The 18,063-nt window shown below is 40.2% G+C and overlaps 1 protein-coding gene across 7 annotated transcripts in view; it reads right to left on the reverse strand.

Moving 5' to 3' along the window:
* LOC308058864 (interleukin-5 receptor subunit alpha-like) overlaps window positions 1–18,063 on the reverse strand; it is a 43,252-nt gene that overhangs the window by 19,767 nt on the left and 5,422 nt on the right. For 2 of the 7 annotated variants that reach the window (XM_080375339.1, XM_080375342.1), the window contains exon 1: window positions 1,030–8,175. The gene's annotated coding sequence lies outside the window, so the exon portion shown is untranslated. Of the gene's footprint in view, window positions 1–1,029; window positions 8,178–8,198; window positions 13,781–18,063 lie in introns of those variants that run through there. The other 5 variants (XM_080375336.1, XM_080375341.1, XM_080375337.1 and 2 more) reach the window with 4 other exon arrangements.

The raw sequence follows: 18,063 nt of genomic DNA on the forward strand, positions 1-18,063 counted from the left end.
ACCCTTTAGTCTCTGGAGAAATGCACACTAGCCAAATACACATAGAGACAGTCCAGTTAATCTAATGGGATAGAAATTTAAATAAACTAAAAAATAACTGTAAAGAAAAAAATAATATTACTTTCCAAACAGTGCACTGTGAAAAAAATACTTTTTTAAAAAAACTAGGAGAATATTCTTAATATTTAAAACAGTACTACATTCATATTTTACATCTTTTTTGTCTTTCATTTATCCCCTTGCTTTCATTGCTGAGCTTCAACTACACCAATGCCTGTTGGTTGCTGCCCAGCCGTGGCTGGTTTAAAATGGTGGGTCGCTGATGTGAGAGAAAGGGGAGGTAACGTAAGGGGAGCTGCCAGCCCATACACCACTGCAGCTGCAGAGATCGTAACGGCTTGTGCGAAACCCACCTGGTGAATTTGGGAAGTAGACAGTCAGGGCAAATAAAATGAAAGTAGCAAAACCAATCTTCAAGAAACTTAAGAGCTGTTACTTGTATTGCAGGGAATATGAACCGTTTCATTTTAAAAATCCAGAGGACCTGAAAGCTTCCTGTAGTATAGATCTGTTCACTGTCCATGTGTTTGAATAAAGTAATTTTTTGAAAGTTCGTGGGGCTGATTATACAAAAGTTAACTTTTTAAGAAACAGTCTTTTTTAATATTGTCTTTGAAAAAAATAGTAAAATTGTAAAAAGACAATTTCAAGTGCTCTGAGAAATATTTTCAGCCTTATTTAGAGGGTAAATTCAATCATTAAGCAATGAAATCTTTCATTCCTGGCTCTAACGCACAGTCTTATCTAAGAGGAATCACTAGGACTGTTTGTCTGATTAAGATTACCTAAAACTTATGCTTTAAGGCTGTTGATGCATGTTTTTCAAAGCCCCCATATTTGATAGTAAACAATGCAGAAATGTATTAAGGAATGACAAAATAAACCATATGGGTAAAATAAATTTTAAAGGACTGGGTAGCTGAAGAGTCAAAACAGCAGTACCATCTACATTATTTTTTCCAAACTTACCTTCATTTCAATGCTTGTTAAATCCTGGATAACCTATGCATCATTCAGGCTGAGAAGTAGGATGGATCAGCACTGGAGAATGTCTTGATTTAGGACGGTAATGAAAAATTGATTCAAAAGACTTCCCTTTTTGCAGGACCCACCCCCTCAGAAAAGCCCATTCCCAGCGCTGCTTCCCATCATGGGACTGAAGCACCCCTCTGAATAAACAAACATTAGCTGGAACTTTACGCAAATTCTTCAAAACACCATGAAAGCGGCACACCTCTGGATGACTAACTCAGTGGTCAGATCTGTTACTGTTTTTTCTCTTTTTTTTTTTTTTTTATTTTCTCTGCATATGGAAGAGTAAGTTTTCAAAACTTTTTACATGTTGTAAAGAGCTTTTACTTTTTAAGAAAAAGTCAGATTATAGAAGAAATTCAATCACACAGTGCAAGTGTTGGTTATGAAACTAAAATCCCCAAAAGATCATACCCTTATTGCCATTTTTTTCCTGGTTCTTCAGTGGCTAATAAACATTTTTCATTGCACGCCAAATTAAAAACAAAACAAAACAAATACAAACTAAACAGGTAACGAAAAGTCACAGAACTAACAGAGGAAAAAAACCAAACAAATCAAGCTTACATTTTGAACAGGTATGACTGTCTTGTTTACTCTTCATATCTGAAGCTTTGCCAGCCTAGCTTCTGAAATTGTCCTACTTTTACCTGGTTTACTTTGTAAGTGAGCTTAGTTTGCAGTTACTACACAGGCAATTGCAAGCCATAGCAGCATGTTATGAGTGGTATTCTGGGAGATTTGACTACCTTGATAATAAGTGGGTTTGAAATCAACTTGCCACTTTATTCATATTAACTGATATTTTCCATTCCAGCTTTCTACCTTAAGCTGAGTTTAGAGAGGGAATAATGGAAATAACTGTTTGGGTTTTTTCTGGGAATATGGTTTGGAACAGATATGCCTCTTTGTTCACATTAAAAAGTTTATTCACTAAGAATCTGACCACAGGTTTAGGTGCAAAAATGAACCTAAGGTATCAAGAACACATTTTTTACTGCCCTTTAAAAAATTGCCAAATTTGGACAACCTATTTTTCAAAAGTCTTATTTCACAAGCACTGCTACAAAAGTCTGAAGAGATCAAGGAATACATTTTCTTTCATTTACCAACTGGTGCGATCCCTTCCAGAGCATAGACACTGTTTCTTCTGCCTTGCTTTTCCCCATCCTTAGCTACCTGGCACACAGCAGAGAAATGCTGGCAAAGGAAGGAACCCATGCGCCCCCCTTGCTCTGATGGCTTAAGTGAAGTGGTAGAGACCTAAAGATCTTCATCCTCACCCCAGGCAGACCTCGTTATAGTGAAGTATGGAAATATTTTTATTCTTTCAGTATGTATGTTAAAAATACATGTTTAAAAATATCCAAACAAACAGAAAAAGACCCCAACAAAAGAAATACAAAAGCCCGATGGAACATTTCAACTTCCTACTATTAAAGCCTTAAAAACTGTTGCATTGTGTCTTGGGTGTATACCATGTGTTTCTTTTTTTTAATAACATATTTTTTACATGTGACTACTGTGACTGTTTTATATCCAGGTTTCCCTTATACATAGATTCAATAATTTAATCTTGGCTTTAGATTAGAAAGGAATGTATTTAGGTCCATATGTTATTTTATTGTTAACATTAGATAATGCAATTACACAATAAAAGGCCAAAGCAACAGCCTTTACTTCTAATGCCTTGAATCCAATTGTTCCCTTGTTCTAGAGTTTAACATACATGAGTTGAAGGTGAGGATGTACAAAAAACCTACTTTTCTAACAATGAACTAAATAAAGGGAGGTAAGTGCTTCCTGAAAACTTTGACTATATTTAGAAGTATGTTGTATTTAAATGAGAAGAGTGTGACTTAGAATTTCAAATCCAGTGTTAACAGTATTAAACCTGACCACAAGCTCAGTACTTAATTTTTAAAATGTAGAAAACTTATTTCCCTATAGTGTCTCCTGCTTATTAGCAAAAAATGTAAATTTTATCTGTTTCTACATTGTGTGTAGTTTCTACATTGAATTGATGACAGCACATGTTTCTTCCTGTTTTCTGATACCAATAGCATAAATAGCATAATACGTACCATTGCTGACTTCAGAGAAAAGCCATTCATTACCTGGTGGTATGTTTTCTAGAGTTTTCTTAGAATTTTAAATAATGAAGGATAAAAAGGAAGAAAGCTACACCTCAAAGATTTATTTATTTACTTATTTACTTATTTTCCCCACAGACAGTTAATTTACCAAGAAAAGCTAGAATGGTAGGTATCAATACTTTCTTCCATCCTTATAGACTCTCACACTGAATTCAATAATAGTTACAGTTCATTAAAGTGATGCATTGGAAACATATATGGATCAAAAATGCATGTCATATAATTAAAAATATCCATAAGGATAATGCACTATGCAGTACTTTGCCCAGCATTATCTGCCTGTAGAAAGTAATGACTGCTAACAATCTGTAAAGCCAGTGCTCTTAGTACTTAGCAGCCATTTCTTTTGTAGTCATCTGAACCCTGTGTTGAGCTAGTTCCAGCGAAGTCCCATGCCTGTGATTAAAGGACACGGGGTTTCCCTTCTCAGATTTCCTCGAAGTCTGGTTTGTTATGTTAGCATGACTACTGTTTGTAATCATGTGCTGGGGGCATTTGGGGTGCTCTTTAGTTCCACCTCGGTTTGCATCAAGAAAGGAAGAGTGGAAAATCTCTTCTTTTGCTTTGCACTGATATGAAAATGAAATTTCAGAGATTTGGGCTGTTGAAAATGAAGTGTTTCATTGCAAAAGGGTAGTGAAGCAAGCTTGAAGGAAATCAGCAAGGTAAAGGGAGTGTCCTGAAATTTATATGAGTTAGTTAACAAATGGGAATTTTGACATCACAGTTTTTTACTGCAGTGACTAAATTACCACCATTTGGGTCTCTTAATCCTGTTTGGAAGCTGTTTTCATGTTTCAGTTTCACATAATAGGGATGGCAGCTGTCCATGTGGCCTTCTACAGTCTCAAATGTATCTGCAGTCTCAAAATGTAAGGTTTCTTTAGTTGTGGATTACTTTTGTAACACTTTTCAAACTAGATAAATGCATATGTACATATATCATCAATACAAGGCTTGCCAGAGAAAGCAATTTCTTGGAGAAGATGTCTCTCTGCTATCCAAAAATTACCAGCTACAGCAAATTGCCATCTGTTGACAGTGAAAGTAAACTTCAGATACAATGCTTCTGTTCTAGTTTCTCTGCTTTTTTACATCTGTAAAGGTTAATATCAATTACAGTCAAATTCTACATGCAGAGATTTATGAGACAGTGGTGTGGAGGTCTAGGGTACACTATGGGGTACGCTGGCTTTGCATCAGGGTGGGAAAGAGCCCTATAAAGGAGTGCAATGCTGTATAGGCATGCTTCTTCTCAGCTAATCAGGAGGAATCAGTAAAAGGTTTGAATTGTAAAGGTATTGCTGATAGTATTGTAATTACAAATCCATTAGACTAAACAGACCCATTTAACACCTACCTTAGGATATGCACCACTTTTAAGGGGGGAGAGAAATGGGAGGGAAAGGGGGGGCGGGGAAACAGACCCCTAATCTTTTCTGAGAGAGGTACTGAGGCAGAGAGGTATGATACAAAATTTCCAAATCACACCAGAAATAGCTGAGATAGCTAGGAATTGTTACAATTCTGAAATTTCCATTTTAAACTTTGTGAACTACATAGAAAAATCCAGAACACAGATCAGGAGCTAGTACCTCGTTATACACACAAATTCCTTCTGGGGTGATGGTCAGATCAGTGATGAATCGCAATAATTGTGATGACAAGCAGTCTAAGAGACTAAGGCTTGAAAGAATGAAGGAAGAGACTCATGTCACCTTCAGGTAGACCCATACAATAAATCTGATAAATCATACTGTAAACTGCTTTGATTAGATCTCTGTTGATTACAATTGAATTTCAGATCCCTAAAACTGTTACAAAGGCTGTGTCTGCTCCCCCTGTTTAGATAAAACCTTTTAAACCAGGCAGATTGAAAAAAGAAATGGGCTCTAAACAAGAGACATTTTTTCATTCAATTTCTTTAATGAAGCACTGTTAATTTCTCTCCGTGCTTCCTCTATACAATTCATTTACAAATGCCCTTCAGAATGCTTCATTCTATTTTCCTTCCCAGTTGGTACGCAGAAGAAATTTCAGGTGCTCAAAAATCCTTGTAACATCTTTAAACTTCAAGTCTTAATTTGCATTCTTCCACCATTAAGACCTGGGACTGGAACTGGCAAAGCTTCTGTTGATTCACAAATGGTTATTAAAAGACTGTTTCCTATTTAGATTTCCAAAGATATTGTAAAGTGCTGCCTTCTACATCCTCCATCTGATTTTTTCAACTCGCAAACTGGTATTCGATAAGGAGTCTTGACACCCACAAATCCATGGGCTCCAATGGGACGCACCCCTGAGTGCTGAGGGGGCTGGCAGATATTATTGCTAAGCCACTCTTCATCATCTTTGAAAGATCATGGAGGACAGGACAGGTGCTGAGGACTGGAGGAAAGCCAATGTCTTTCCAGTATTCAAAAAGGGCAAGAAGGAGGACCCACGAAACTACAGGCTCGTCAGCCTCACATCTGTCCCTGGAAAGGCGAACAAGTCATCCTGAGTATCATCTCTAAGCATGTGGAGGAAAAGGAGGTCGTCAGTAGTCAACATGGATTCACCAGGAGGAAATCATGCTTGACCAACCTAACAGCCTTCTATGATGGAATGACTGGCTGGGTAGGTGAGGGGAGAGAGGTGGATGTTGTCTGTCCTGACCTAGCAAGAATTTGACACTGTCTCCTATAACACCCTCATAGGTAAGCTCAGGTAGTGTGTGTTAGATGAGTGGACAGTGGGGTGGATTGAGAAATGGCTGAAGGGCAGAGCTCAGAGGGTTGTGGTCAGTGGTGCAGAGTCTTGTTGGAAGCCTATAGCTAGCCATGTTCCTCAGGGGTCAGTGCTGGGTCCAGTCCTGTTCAACTTATTCATCAATTACCTGGATGAAGGGACCGAGTGTACCCTCAGCAAGTTTGCTGATGATACAGAACTGGGAGGAGCAGCTGACACACCAGAAGGCTGCGCTGCCATTCAGCGAGACCTGGACAGGCTGGAGAGTTGGGCAGAGAGGAACCTGATGAAGTTCAATAAAGGCAAGTGTGAGATCCTGCACCTGGGGAGGGACAGCCCCATGCACCAGCACAGGCTGGGGCTGACCTGCTGGAAGGCAGCTCTGCAGAGAAAGACCTGGGAGTCCTGGTGGACAGCAAGCGAACCATGAGCCAGCAGTGTGCCCTGGTGGCCAAGAAGGCCAATGGGATCCTGGGGGGCATTAGGACTGTGGCCAGCGGGTGGAGGGAGGCAATCCTCCCACTCTTTTCTGTCCTGGTGAGGCCACATCTGGAGTGCTGTGTCCAGTTCTGGGCTCTTCAGTTCAAGAAAGACTGGGAGCTACTGGGGAGGGTCCAGCGGAGGGTTATGGAGATGCTTAGGGGACTGGGGGCATCTCCCTTCTGAAGAAAGGCTGGGAGAGCTGGGCCTCTTTAGCCTGGAGAAGACTGAGAGGGGATCTTATCAATGCATACAAATATCTTAAGGGTGAGTGTCAAGAGGATGAAACCAGACACTTTTCACCAGTGCCCAGTGACAGAACAAGGGGCAATGAGCACAAACTGCAGGACAGGCAGTTCTATCTGAATATGAGGAAAAACTTCTTTACCTTGGCAGAACAGTGGAACAGGCTGCCCAGAGAGGGTGTGGAGTCTCCTCTGGACAGATTCAAAACCTGCTTGGATGCGATTCTGTGCAGCTTACTTTGGGTGAACGTGCTTTAGCAGGGGGTTAGACTAGATGATTTCCAGAGGTCCCTTCAACCCTGACCTTTCTGTGATTCTGTGATTCTGCAAGTCTTCTAGTTTTACCATGTGGCACCCATTGCCTAACCAAGAAAGACAATAGGTGCAGATGACATTTTAGTGCAGGCAACTAAATTGGTATCCTTTAATAAGCCAAATCTAGAGGGGAAAAAAATCTATCCACCTTCATGACACTCCTCCCCTACGAAATTCTGGTTGCCCAAGAGCACAATAGTGAAGAGCAGCATTTACCACACAGCTGAAAGAAAATTTACTCATCACCAAACATTCTGATATAAAGTTCCCCAAAGCCAGGCAGAAGGAAAATGTCTATCCATCTGCCAAGTGCAAGTAAATATATGACTTGTTTGTGAAATAGCTTTTGCTAATCACAGTTCCAAAACGTGTCAACCTCTTTACAATTGAACCATCCAACAAAATCATTGTCATTGGCCACTTCACCTAGAGAGATTTTCAAATATTTATTCTGTATTAGAGAAGTATACATTTCAGGGAGCTCAGCACTCTTAAATATTGGTCAATTTTGATAGTTGTGCCTGTTCAGACTTCTATTTCCTTATTACTAATCTGGACCTCAGCAACAAAAATTCTTCTATTGTGTTCTTTTGGCCTCTCAGACTCCTGTCAGCAAGAATACACTGAGCAAGAAATCACACTGAAGGGCAGCGAGCAGTGTCTGTCATGACACGGCTGAGGCATTGCCATAGCTCAGCTTGGAGCAACCACTACACATTACACATGCCTCTTGAAGCCTCTCTGTTCTCAACCAAAAGACTGACCTATCTACATCAGTAAAAAAACCTCAGCAAATACTTTGATAAAATCTTAAAATGTTGGACATTTAACAAATTGATTTATTCTAAATTTTAGAAAGTTTTGTAAGAAGAGCCTTCTGAAATCTACAACTTTGCCTAAAAATAATTTGAGAGTTCAAGTAGGGGTTATTTTGCATTTTCTCAGTGAAGGGTTCTTGATTTTTCTGACTAAACTATAAATTTTTCTCTTGAGAATTACTGGATAGAAAATAAAGTGGAGGAGAAGCGGTTAAAGTCTGTCAGTCAGAGGAGGGCAGCTCTAACACAGCCCTGGCTTCCTTGGCAGAGGACGAGGTGACAGTGTTTGCCTCTGGGAAGAATGTGAGAGAAGGGAATTAACCTTGCCCAAAGTTTAAAACAGGAATGCTGTTAGGACCTACCTTTGGCAGAGGTTCACAACTGTTGCAATCCATCCATGATTCACTCCTTCAGTCCCACAAGAGGGACACACGCTTCTGACAGAGAAGATGAGAAGATACAGCCCTCTACAGTGCAATTTCTAACTGTGAAGCTTAGGTAATTCCCCATTTAGCATGCTGGAGAGTCCCAGTGAGACATGTTTCTCGTTCAGAGGTCATTACTTAAAGCTGTAGCTTTCACTGTGGGTCAAGCGTATGTAACATTTCCAAATCTGCACTCAGTCCAATGTTACTTGCCCCACAGATCAGCTTACTCACCTCCCTGTGTGCAACCAGTTCAGCTGACCAGTAAATCAGTCAGATCATGTTCAGGCCCAGACACTACTTCCTTTTCCAACCCTTAATAGTGTGCTTGATCATGCAGAAGTAGCATCTCTCTTGACGCAAGAGAACTCAAAGTTTACCCAGCTGAGTTAGGGTTGTCATGACTGTGCTCCCTGCGTTAAGCTGAGTCACTAGTTTAGCCTCATCTGTTTCATTTTATCTGAGGTGTGTGTGTGGCTAAATATTTTTCCTCCTTTTAAGCAGTTGTTCCTTAGGTTAAAACAGGTTTATTTCTGAAGAATCACCGTTAGTGTTCCAATAGCTGGAAAAACCTAAGGGAATGATAAACACTGCAAACATGATAGAGCTAGCTAATTTGTAGTAGGTAACCTCACCACTGAAACTACCGGTACCAGGTATCAGCGGACGAGACATTTGTGGCACTGTGCAAAGTTCTATCTCTGCATCAGGAGGATAAGATTTATCTGTCATTACTTAGGTATCTGTCAAAGATCCTTAAGTTTGGGCTCATAACCTTGGGTTCCCTTCACAGAGAACAAGGATTAATGAACTTGTCATGTTGCCTATTAAAGGTTTGATCTCATTCCATAAGGCAGAACAAATGAATTATGCCCTACATAATTCAGAGTCTCGCCCTTTTGAATGAGACTCTGGATCAGACTTGGATAAGATTTTTAGATGGTTAACATTACAGATGAATCCCACTCTGTGCTTTGGAATTACTTTTCCAGTAACAACTGACCTGTAGATATCTTAATTAGGATAGCTTTGGGAAAATAGCTCCGTGCTTAAACCAAAGCCTCTTTTGGGTACATTACATGAAGAGTATTCAACACATCATCTCCTGAAATTGCTAGTAATCTGTCTTAGCTAGGTCATTATTTCTGATAAGCATAGTATTTAAGTTAAGGAGCAAGAAGTGTCCCTGCTTACTCTGACCTGTAACTATTTTGCTGGTGAGAATGCCTATTTGCAGGTGACATCCCAGAGCAAGTGTTAAGCTCTAGCTCAATTTTAATTCACACTTCTGTTTATTTTAGGAAGAAAAAGCAAAGTGCCTCAAACTTATTTTAACATGCATTGGGTGTAGGTGGCCTGATGTGGTGACAGGTCTGGCCAGGACTGCAGGAGTGGTGCTTGTGAGAAGATTCCAATGACTGTCCTGTATCCTATTCCAGCCAGCTCAGAGACCCACGGCAGGACACAGCTGAGCCCAGCAGCCAAAAAGGTCATACCTCTGGAAAAAAATATTTAAGAAAGGGGGAGGAATGCTGGATAGAGAGAGGAGGAGGGAGGAAAAAAAGTGAGAAAAATCAGAGGGAACACCAAAGTTAGAGGAGGAGGAGTTGGAGATGCTTCATCATGGAGCAGAGATTCACTCCAGCCCTGGAAGGACCCATGCTGGCACACAGAATAAGCGTGAGGAGGAAGGAGCAGTGGAGATGAACCGTTTTTGTATTGACCATAGCCCCCCAGTCCCCATGCCCCCATACCACTTGGGGATGTAGAGGGGTATAAAGGGGAGCGAGGAGGCAGGTGTTTAAATATTGGTCTTTTTATTTCTCACTACCAGTATCTATTTTAATTGGCAATAAATGAAAGTTAATTTTCCCTGTGTTAAGTGTGTTTTGCCCACAGTGGCAACTGGCAAGCAATCTTTCTGTTCTTTTTTCAGCCTATGAGCTCCAATTCCTTTTTTTTTTTTTTTCCAATTTTCTCCCCCTGTCCTACTAAGGAGGTGGAGTGAGCAACCGAGTGGGATTTTGCCTGTTAGCCAATGCTAACCCACCACAGTATTGCCCCAAAATATGGCTTTTAAGGGATTTAGACCATATACTGCTACAGAAGCAAATGACGTTTGCATCTGGCATGCATACTTTTACCTTATCTCACCTAGAGTTACCGGTACCCGCAGGAGAAATTGCTGAAGAGGTGCTTTTTTCCAAACCTAGTCATTCTGCTGGATGAAAGACTGACATTGATCGTCTCCTGTTAGATCAGACCTATGACCAACCGTCTAGGTATCTGACATGTCCTGTTTGAACAGAAAAAACTGTGATCAACAGGTCGGTAGAGAAAGCCACTAAACCTGAGAAAAACGTGTCAGTGTGATGAAGATGTACTGCAGCTAGGCTTGGGATTTTTTCTGTTAAAAAATAGTTTGGGAATGTTTAATGCTGTAAGTAATTATGGGGGGCTTTATGGATGTAGTAATGATAATGCAGAACACATTATTGTTGTAAGGTTGTAACCTAATCTCTGGAGGAAATTTGTTGTCTTCATTTGTCACATGACAACTGCCAACCCATTCAACTTTGCTATACAAGGACTACATTCAGGCATGCCTCCTGTAGAGGCTACTGCCAGAAGTGTTCAGGGTGCCTGAGTTTCTCAAAGACTGTCAAGGCCTTTTTAGTTTTTCTTTGCATGTGATTTGGACTGAGTAAGTGTTATCACTAAAACAAAGGCTTTGTGGTAAGAGGGGACTGTCAGAGTTTGAAGCACAGGAGAGTCACCAAGCAATTATGTTTTGAAGAGCACCACGGCTATCTTGCCACTGCTGAGCACCATCACCAGGTGTTCCTCATACACTAGGCTACCAGAAGAGGTCCTAACGGCTCCCTGAATTTAAGTGCCATTGAAAGAAACAAGGTCTCCTTCAAGAACTTACTACCTGCACTGTACCCATTTATGTCTTTTTGGAATAAAATCCCACTGCTGATACAGCAGAGTGGGTATCAGAGAGGCTGAGGCAGTCTCACAAGGTCAACAGCTCAGGGTGTGCTGCTTTACAGCTAAAAACAGAGTTGCTGTCACAGAGAGACTACCTCCATATGGGTGGAAAGGGGTACTAATAACTATTCAATATTTAGTGTTTTAAAAATACTGTATCTTTTCTGAATATCTCAAAGGAAAAACTACACCAACTTGAAAAACAGAGGGTAAACAGTTGCTAAGAAGACTTTAAAGAAAAAAGAAAAGCAAAACTAGCTAGGATAGTATATCTCACAAACTGGAACAACAGAGCAATGAGTAAGGTACTTCTAAGAAGAAAATCGCTATAACGCAAAACCTCACTAGAAAGCAATGATTAGAACATGATAAGTCCAAGTTTACCAAGAAATACAGAAAGATACAGGAAGAACACCATTAATTTACTTCCTTAATATTTTCTTACACAATATTCAGCGTAACCTAATGACTGAAGAACCTGAGCACAATTCTCTGCAAGTCAGAGTGTAACAGTGATTGTATGGGAAAGACATTAAAGTGCTTATGTTACTGCTGTAAAACTACAATTTCAGACTGATGCATATTACCTTTCTGGGAATAATCAGATGATTGTCATTGCAACTTAAAAGGCAAAGGACTTCTGGAATGAAGAAATGTCTTTTAAGTGGAGATATTTATATGTGTACAAATCAGATTCAGCTATCATTATTGTCAATGAAAAGAAATACACTCTGACAAAACAAAATTCCTCTCGCCCTGTTCATTTTCACCCAGAAAATATCCATTTCTCTTCACAGAGACTGAAGGGAGCACAGAGTCAAGTAACTAAAGTATAGATGACTACAATATGCAGGTTTAAGCTGCATTTCAGAAATTAATCCCATCCTTGAAGTCTTGTTTAACATTCACAGTACAGAGCTATAATGTGTAAGATGACTGTAAGCAAAAGCATGATTTAGCCTGGTCAATCAGCCTGCCTGCAAATTCAGCATTGATGTGCTCTTTGACAGTATATAAATGTTAACAGAAATTATGTTTCATTAAAAAGGTTTAAGAGTTTTAATTCTGGCAAAAATAAAACAAAACAAAACAAAACAAAATAAAATAAAATAGGTAGAACCAGGACTTAACAATGTCTGTAGCTAAAAATCTTTCTTTATTTAAACTATCTCAGTTTTCCCACTTTTTAAACAACTTGTTGTATGTGGAGAAAAAGAGTAAGGTGAAATGTTAACACCACAATAAGCATTCTATTTGGTTGGAGACTGGATTTATATTTCAAATTGTGATAGACTCCAACATAGATTATTTCCTGATGAAGAGCTCCAACCAAAAATCCCAATCCATTCTGCAATGAATACATTAAAGATGTTTCTTTTTAAATACTATTTCCATTACTACCTGAGAAAAATTAGTTCAGCACAAGAGCCTTTATATGGTACAAAGTTTTGCTCAACATTATAGTTTGATCTGGAGACCTTTGTTCTTACCCTGACAGCTGCAAATCTATAGCACCAGATGTTTCCATATTTCTCTGCTTTGATTCACAGGCTGAAACAAATAGCTCAGGAGCATGAGCTCTGGAGAGTGTTTAATAAAATCATGTTTTATAGAATCACAGAATAATAGAATGGTTTGGGTGGTAAGGGAAATTAAAGATCAACTCGTTCAACCCCCTTGCCCCGAGCAGGGACATCTTTCAGTAGAGCAGGTTGCTCAAAGACACATCCAACCTGACCTTGAACACTTCTAATGATGGGGCACACACAACTTCTCTGGCCAACCTGTGCCAGTGCCCCACCACCTTCATCATAAAAAATGTCTTCCTTATGTCCAATCTAAATCGACTCTCTTTCAGTTTAAAACCAGTGCCCTTTGCCCTGTCACTACAGACCCTGGTAAGAAGTGTCTCTAGGTCTTCCTTAGAAGCTCCCTTTATGCATTGAAAGGCCACAACAAAGTCTTCTCAGAGCCTGCTCGTCTCCAGGCTGAACCACCCTAATTCTCTCAGCCTCCCTTCAGAGGAGAGAGGTTCCAGCCTTCTGACCACTCTTGTGGCCCTCCTCTGGAACCCCTCAAACAGGTCTTGGTCTGTCTTGTACTGGGAACCCCAGAGCTGGACGCAGTACCTCACGTGGGGTCTCATGAGAGTAAGGTAGAGGGGGAGAATCACCTTCCGCAACCTGCTGGCCACACTTGTGCTTATGCAGCCCAGGAGGTGACTGGATTTCTGGGCTGTGAGTGCACGTTGCCGGCTCATGTCCAATTTTTTGCCTGCCAGTATCCTTAAGTTCCTCCCTGCAGGGCTGCTCTCAACCCGTTCATCCCCCAGCCTGTATTGGTTCAGGGGACTGCCCCAACCCACGTGCAGGACGTTGCACTTGGCCTGGTCGAATTTCATGAGGTTTGCATGGGCCTGTTCCTCCAGCCTGTCAGGGTCCCTCTGGATGGCGTCCCTTCCCTCCAGCAAATCAGCTGCCCCACTCAGCTTGGTGCCATCTACAAACATGCTGAGGGCGCACTCTATCCCACTGTCTATGCCATTGATGAAGATGTCAAATAGTACTGGTCCCATTACAGACCCCTGAGGGACACCACCACTTGTTACCGGTTTTCACGTGGACAGCAGGCCATTGACAACTGTAAATCTTTGGATGTGCATATCCAGCCAGTTCCTTATCATCTAGCAGTCCATCTGTCCAATGCTCTCTCTCTTTCAGTATCTGTTCAGTCAAGAGGCAAGAATATTGTGGGGGATGATATCAAGGGCCTTATAAAAGGGTTTTATATAGGAATGATTTGAAACTCTATTTGGAATGTGTGGGCAGAAATGCCCAGCATAGTTAAACCTGTATCTTTGAGTTTAATGCATTGAGTGGCCCAATGCTGCTACTTAGAGAAAAAAGTACACCTTTTTTTTCTGAAATTATGATATGTTTTGTCAGTATTTGGAGGGAGAAGTATTAAAGAAGAACAAAACAAGCACAAATGAAAAGGCATAACATCTGTGTAAGCGAATCAAGCGAAATTAAGCCCTCTGAAAGCTAATGCGGCCTTCATTTTGTACACAGGTAGTACCTTGCTGCTTTCTGGGCCAATTCATCGGTCTTTGTTTCTGTTATTTGGGAAGATTCTCGAAGTGGCCACATGATGGTAGCCTAGGATCACAGACAAGCAAGCTTAATCAGGAAAGTAAAGGAAACAGGGTGAAAAATTACTTCTTGGAAGCTGAAATCAAAGCAAACTTCAGGACCAATGAGATGTTCCAGCCACACAGTGAATGGCTGAGCTATATTTCGGCTTCCAGGCAGTGTAATATACATGACAGAGCTGTCTAGTGTACCTACTAGATAGCCCTATATATCGAGATAATAATAGATGTTTGGAGCTCTGCCGTGTTATGGGCAAATCTATGCCTTGCAAACTTCTGCTTATACTTTCCTTACCACGTGAGGTCACCATATCATCAGGTGCAGTTGCCTGCCATTTCCCCTTTTATTCTAAAGGCCACAATAGGAGTAAAAGTCTTAAACAAATCCCCTTGCTACAATCTCAAAGTGTCTTATTAATTAGGAAAACAAATAGCTTTTACTATATGCCACAATCAAAGGAAACGCAGGGTTTTGGACAAAATCAGCTGATTCTATAGTCTGAGGACACCTAGTGGTACTTGCAGATTTGAACCAAATTCAGCCAATGGACTTTTAGCCCTGTTTCTTGGAAGGGTATAAACTCTGCTTGTAAGATTTGAAGCATAGCTTGGTTATGCAAAAAAGTGATAACTGTGTCTGTGTTCTACAGAAAGGATCATTGGTCCTGAAGCAAGCTTGGGGTTCAGGCAATTCTACTACACGGACATGTATATTTGTTGGTGGAATTAAAAAAATTTAAAATAAAAAAATAAAAGCAAAACCCAAAAGCAAAAACCAGTTCTAAGCTGTACCCAAGTTGCTAATATCACTTGTTTTCCACTTCTGATACCTCACATAAAAGATGATAAATTTTAAAACAATTAAGCCAGAGAAAGAAAAATAAAAATGAATTATACACTTTGGATTATCAAATTCTTCTTGGCTATAATAGCAATGTTCCTTCTTAGCATTAGCTATGAAGAAGACTAAATGCAAATCTTTGAATCTTTATGTTTTAAATTGAAGGTTACAAAGCTAGTCATATAAAGCTTTACAATTAGTCTGGTTTTAAGAAGAATACAGATTGACCCAAAAAGGCTGTGGTAATATGTGCTGGTCTAGTAAAGGATGCTTTTAGACTACTCTGTCATCCAAGTCCCCTCCCTTTCATTAAACAAACCAAATTATCCCTCGGAGTGCGCAGCAGCTAAGGGGAACATCATCGTCAAATTGATTGGTTTGGTGAAAACATGCATGTCTAGGTCAAACACTCATTATGAGACTGATTGACAAGACTGGGATACAAATGTAGTACCCCAAATCCTCTGCAGAGGCAATCTTAGGCATTTTGTAAATTTTTATGAAGTCATACATTCCATAGATTTAGTTAAATTACCTTTACTGAAACTGATAAGATTTTCTTTACTCTATAAATATTGAAGGTTTTAACTTTTTCAATCTGTATGAAAAATGTTCATAATTAAGGAAATTCACTTGACAATAAATTAAGGCTTTTATACCAGTGCAGTTTCCTGTATCCTAATTCACTGTAACACATCATGACCCAGCTTCTCCAGTACTGGGACTACGGGTTCCAAGAATAATTCTGTTCTGAGAATCTGCAGATTCAAGACGTACAGAAGCTGAGTAAACACAATAGTGTCAGCACTATATTTATCCTCTAGCAGGACTCTCAATTCCTCTACAGAGCAGCAATCAAGATAACTAAGCTTTTCTTCTGTCCCATTTCCTGTTTTATGAAGACAATACTTGTACTGAATAAATGCACTGGCCGATAATTCACAAGGTCTCTCAACCTTCCAGACATTGCCATAATGCAATTTGTCAAACTTTTGGTGCAATTGTGGAGACCTCTTGTATTTACCTGCTGTTTATTGGCATCCTTGATGCAAGTATTCTTTTAAGATCTATAAACAGCCATATAATATAGCTATTCTCAGACCAGGGGCACTATCGTTCCACATGCTTTGGCATGCGTGTGCATCAGCCCCTCACTTGTTTCAGGAAGGTGTTTTCTCTTGCTGAAGGGACTTCAGCAAGAAGCAGCATCAGCTTTGAAAGACTAAACAAATTCTTTCTTCTTGCTGACATCCCTTGGCTTTCTCAGCAGTTTTCTCATCCTACTAGGCTCAAAGAAGCTTTCTTGATTTCTATTTGAAATCACAGCATTAACCTTCCTTGGTTATCTTGTGAAATGTTTTATGCAATCACTCTCAGTTCTAACAGGTAGCCGTCACTGAAAGCGAAACAAAACCTAAACCATAAAACCCTCCCGATATCAACCTCACCACTGGCAATGTAACATTTGTTTTTCAGGGGAAGCTTTTTACTGGAAGACAAACACACTTGCAGTGCCAGGTTTTTTGGAGGAGTTCACATTAAGTCTCACAGAAAGCAGTTTGCTGAATGATTCACACCTCTGAAAGTGAGTGGAGCATTTCTTTTCTTTTGTCATTGGATTCTTTCCATTGCTATATTGTCATGATGATTGTGCATATCTTCTGGCATGTTCCCACAAGCTTCCAATGAAAAATCCCCCTGCAGAGTCTTTTATGCAAACTGGTACTCTTTAGAAGGAAGGGAATAAAAAAAGTGTGATACTTTCTCTTAACTCAGAAGAAAGTGATGACTGCCCTCACTTACATACTGCATTACTTCATCTGCTGTTATACCACAATACATGCATGACCATCATCCATCTACCTGTGTTTTCTGTTTGTTGTACAAGAAACAGAAATCAGGAAAAAAAGGAAAATAATTACAATTTCAGTCAAGTCTCATTCCTCTGTAACTGCATTAGAGTAGCTACTGATTATATAATTTGCTCTGTTTCCTTTATTTCTCTCTGTTTCTACTCTAAACCTTTTGACCTGTTTTGCCAGCCAAGCTACCCCTTTAAAGTGCAGCTTTACAGTGAACTTTCACCTTTTAGCCATTCATTATTGCAGGGAAAGCATCCTAGCCAGGGAAACTTCACAATCAATGGGTGGTGGAAGAGCACATTTTAAAACTCTTCTCTCCTTGAGGCCTTGCCAAGGAGAGATTTCTACCATTTCATTTGGAAATTAATTGGAAGCCTAAACAGGGCCTGAAAACGAGTTCTTTCCTGAAGTAAGCAAATAGCCCAGCATTCACGGAAGTTCTCTGCAATACAGACAGACACCACCAATTCTACGGTCTGAGCTCAAGGTAGAAATCACAGGTGAGTCTGTCCTAAACCTTTCCTCAGCTTGTGGGAGAAACACTAATAACATGAAACACCTGTAGTAGCTGCATCCATTAAGAAAGAATGTTGTTCTGTGGACCCTTGCAGAGAGCCATACCAGGTACGTACTTCCCAAAGCATCCCCTTCCCACACACATGATCAGGCTGCAGAAAAGCTGATGCAAAAGAGAAAGGTAATAAAACTGGTGCTTTTCCTTGCAGCAGCAGACTACCACTTGATGCTTGGGTTTTTTCTTTATCTCATCAGTAAACAAATCATGAGTAAGTTGCAGGCTGGATTGTCATGAGAACACTTGTCTTACAAAGTGTTACAGCTCATCTGGTGCCGGCTTGGCATCTTGCCACAGGTGGTAGGGGTGCAGAGGTGGTTTGACTGAATTTTGTCTAGTCATTGCAAGATGTCATATGTAATGAGATTTCCTCGGTGGCC

The sequence above is a fragment of the Falco punctatus genome, assembly GCF_963210335.1.
Source record: "Falco punctatus genome assembly, chromosome: 2".
NCBI lineage: Eukaryota > Metazoa > Chordata > Aves > Falconiformes > Falconidae > Falco > Falco punctatus.